Here is a 4,770-nt window from a genome sequence, read left to right on the forward strand (position 1 = left end):
CCAAGACAAGTACCCAGAACACAACATATAGCTTAGTTAAGGCGGGCTCCCTAGAGGGGTGGCGCCAGGATCAGTGAGAACCCTTTGCTGGAACTGTCTCAGAATTTGCGATCCCGCGACGGTTCATGAACTTCGCGATCTCGCGAGGGCATGTGCATCGATGGCCCTAGCTATGTGTAGTTGAAACTCAGTTTTCGAAGAGCCGTGTGGAGGGTTTGGCTGGTATGTTTAGGTTTTAATTTGGGACGCGGAGGAGTCGGACCCGGCCATCGATGATGCCACGTGGCAAAGCAATGTCCTCGAGGAAGTCAAACTCGATAAAGGAGGATTTAGACTTGGCCATGGAGAAGCTTGAAATTGAGGAAGTCTTTCTTCTGCCCTGACCCCACAAGTAACGAGGTCCACTCGCCATTCACCTTTTTAGGCTGTGAGAAACCATAGGATGAGTCAGACCAGGCCTAGAGGAGTCAATTGTCGAGTAGTTCATCATCAGGGATGTGATGTGATGAAGTAGAATCCTCAAAGGAGACTTGGACCCGGGCAAGGATTCAGACCCTCGTGTCCGATCAGGTGTTGGAGGAAGTTGAAATTTAGGCATCATGAGATAATGCAACCGTTGGAGAACTGCTTTGCAGAATGAACTTAGAAGACAGACAGCCATGTACAGAACCTGAAAAACTGAATTACTGTAGGATACGAACTGAATTTGGTCCAGTTATTCAAAGCATTTACATACAATACGCTAAATCAAACAAAAAAAGGTATTACAATAGTCTAATCAAACAGAAACTTGACTGATTTGGGTTTCCAAGTTCCAAGGTTTCTAGATTATGCTAATCAAGGACAGCAGTATGAAACCAAAAAATTATTTATCAAGGTTTAGTGTGAATATGTGACTAATGTAGACCAATTAGCTTCAGACAACCTTCCATCATCTGTACAACTAAACCAAATACCAACTATTTCTATTCAACTCCTTCTACTTATATCCAATACAATAATCTAGATAGCTCCCAAGTTCTAACTGAAGCAGATTAGCAGCAGTTGCAGAATACAACAATTTCAGGAAACTGTTCTTCAGACAGTTTCATTACAATCCAGCACAATGTGAATAACAGTTCCTCTGGCAAACTAGTAGAAAAATCAATCATATATTCCTCCAAAATAAGTTGAACCACCATATTCAGGTCAGCATTCAAACCGGGTGAGTTGCACCTTGCTCAGTATATCTTGGGGAGGTTTCGATCTGGTCGGGCCCAAATGTCAGCCTATCGTACTGGAGTGCGACCGGATTATAGCTCGGCCCATCGATCGTACGCGATAGTACATTTGTTGACTTTTTTTTAATGCGTGAAATCTTTAAAATTACATGTCATTTAAAAAAAATACATGAACGTTATTGTAAATAAAATGAATGAACACCTCTTAAAATTATAAGACTTATTTTGAAATGTGTGAGCACTTCTTTTTTTCTGCGGGAAAACACTTCTTGAATTACACGGGCATTTAAAACAGATCATAAGCACTTTTTAAAATTACGCAAATGTATTTTTAAATACATGAAAAAAAATTAGAGTACAGATTTTTTAATTAAATATTTTTTTTAAATACAGCGGATTTTTAATTCCATGGAGATTTTTTCAAATACAAGTCTGCTATCCTATGTGGAACCAGACTGCGCTGTTCAGCTGTGATCTGTTAGAAACCTTGCGACGTTGTGGAAGATTTCTGTTCGATGTCGTCTGGTTTTGCATTCTGGCTTTCTTGCCAACTAATCGCCACTGTACTGCAAACTCTCCTCAGCCCTCGGTCTGCTTGGAATATACTAGTAGTATATCTACAAATGTGTTTCAGAGAAAACAGTTCTCTGTCAAGAAAATAACTTCATTTTCTGTTATACTGAAACTGTGTCGACACCTAAGAGAAATGCAGCTAGCCACGCTGAAGTAGTGGCCATTGTCAATGCATTACGGACTAAAGTCACTGCACCATTGCTCAAACGGTTTCAGAGTTTTAGAACCGTGATGGCAAACCAAATAGGTATCCTACTGTCAGGAGAACAGACCAAGTTTAACTAGCAGGAACAAATGAACTGCTGGGTTTTTCTGAAGCCATATCTCTATGAAAGAAACTGGATTCTAATGTTGTCGAGGCGGCGAAACTTCTGAAGAGGTGGACAGGAAGGCGACTTCTAGGGGTATCTCTCTACTCTGCATCGACATCCGCGTACCGCAGCGCCGCATGAGCTGAATTAACAGAAAATTAGTTAAGCAGTTAGACGTCATGTGTCACAGGTACTGCAACAAGTCTAAATAAGAAGATCATAAAGGAAGCTGATATACAAAAGGTCAAAACAATGCAATGTGCTGTGGGACAGAACCTGAATTTTGTCTGTGAAGATCATTGTTACTCGAAACAATTACAGTAGGCTAAAAAACAGAAATCATTATCTTCCCTGTGAAGCTGAACTAGGCAGACTGAACTGATTTGGGTTTTCTAGTATTAAATTGAAGAACTGTTAGTGACTTTGAATATCTGTTAGTGACTTTGAATCAGGAACTTTTAGTGATGTCTATGATCCGACAGCAGTTCAGACTATTTCCAGGTCTTAACTCCTGACTGAAACAGATTAGCAAAAGTTTCAGACTACACCGGTTTCAGTAAACTATTTTTCAGACTGCAAACTATCCGGACAAGTTGAAGACTACTGCAAATACTATGAAGAGTTTCAGTAAACCATTTTTCAGACTGCTGTAATTTCAGACTTTAAAGAACTGCAAAATATCCGGACAAGTTTCCTGCTAAAGGAGAAGAGTAGGAAGTTGAGGATATGGAGGGGCTCTCACCAGGCGTCCCGACGATGACGACGATGATGTGGAGGGGCTGGAGGCTGCGGGGCAGGTCGACGACGAGTGGGAAAATGCGGCCATCACGGGTGGGGAGGCACATGACGAGGTCGGGGGCGTCCACGATTGCGATGTCGTTGTCGGCGAGCCACCTGACCAGCTCGCTCCTCAGGCGGAACACGGACCTCCCACTGAACATGAACGAGCCTTCGCTGATGACGGCCCTGTCGGCGTCCAGCCACAGGTACACGATCATCCGCGACGGCGATATGACGGCGGGGAGGTGAAGCTGCAGTTGAGTCGCAAAGAACCAAGAATCAGATCAAAGAGCTCGATAATGCGATCAAGAATTGGAGAAATCAAAGAAACAGAGCCAAGAATCAAGCAAATCTTCGCGGTCAAATTCGGGAAGAATCAAGAAGCGGGCACGGGACTCACCCAAGCCGGAGGTGGAAGGAGAGGCGTGATCTCCCTGGCGGGGATGTCCTCCACCACCCAGTGCATCATCGTGCTGAGGCTGCCGATGTCGTTGATGTCGACGTCTTCGACACTGGCGCCGTTGTTCCAGGGGCGGTACCTCCCGTTGGCGCGGAGGCAGCCGCCGTAGAAGTTGCAGAGGAAGACTTCGTCTCCGGACGCCGTCAGGACGGCCCGCCAGAAGATCCCCTGCGCGTCCGCCTCCGGATGGTCGTAGCTGCGCTGCTCGACGCGGCGCCCGCGGTGGCCCTGAGGCGCCGGCTCGTCCGTGGCGGCGAGGTAGCGACCGTAGGCGGCGCTGTGGAGGAGTAGGTACTGCACCTGCGCCTGGGGTGGATGGTACAAGTGCACCGCCCAAGCCGCCTTCATCGACGCCCGGCGGCGGTGGAGGGAGACGCCATGCCCGTCCTCGTCGGCGTGCAGGTACGTGCCGAGCTCGCTGCTGCGCAGCCGCACGTGGTGGCCGTGATGGAACTGCTCCATCGGTCGCGTGCGCTCGACCGCTGCAGGGAAGAGGAGGTTCTTGGTTTCTTGGCGCTCCGGCGACGGGGAGAAGAGGAGGAGCGAAGGCTGTTGGTTGGGACGGTTACGCTCGGGCGCCAAGGCGGAGTATTTCAAGGTGCCGGGTTCAGCTTTCGGCACTAGGTGGGCTTGCGGGCCAGGGCCTAATCGTTGGGCTACGGAATTCCGGCCAGCGGCATACAGCACGGCTAATCGTTGTTTTCTCATTCTCCCTCCAAAAAAAAAAGTTGTTTTCTCATTTTCAAAACGAGAAGTTCCCGTACGATTCGCTATTTCCCGCGGGAGTAGATAACTAAGGTAGGTAACCAACTGGCCTACAATTAGCTTGTGTTTACAAGTAGGTCAGCAATCTTTTGTACATGTCTATAACACGGGGTGAAAAATAAACCTTTTTCTTTCTTTTCCTTTTTTACACTATTTTTTCTTACCATTTTGGCATTTGTTTTCTTATTCTTTTCTAGTCCGATGACTTATCTACACTTGTACATCTTATGAGATAACTTTACTAGCCAACCACCTCATGTACGTTCCGTCTTCTTGAACAAATGAAAGTAAATAGGCTATTTAACATGTCTCCTCTTCTAGGTTTGCACAAAAGTTACTGCAATGTCCGATCTTTTCCGCACTTAAGTAGATTATTTTTACCAACTAGTCTCAAGTTGATGACAATGAGGTAATTTTGGCGAGATGGAGGGGGTGATGAAATCGCTTTTGTGTGTGTATATAGCATGATAACTCACACATCACAGACCTGATAATTTATGTACCTCCTGGTAACTTTGGCGATTGGGAGGGGGGGTTGATGAAATATCCACCTCGTAAGCTTATTGGAATAGCATGGTAACTCACACATCGTAGATCTGATAACTTATTGTACCCCTGTATGAAAGAAGTTCATTTTACTGCCATGAATAAAGTGGGATCT

This window comes from Triticum dicoccoides, chromosome 7B, assembly GCF_002162155.2.
Source record: "Triticum dicoccoides isolate Atlit2015 ecotype Zavitan chromosome 7B, WEW_v2.0, whole genome shotgun sequence".
NCBI classification, from domain to species: domain Eukaryota; kingdom Viridiplantae; phylum Streptophyta; class Magnoliopsida; order Poales; family Poaceae; genus Triticum; species Triticum dicoccoides.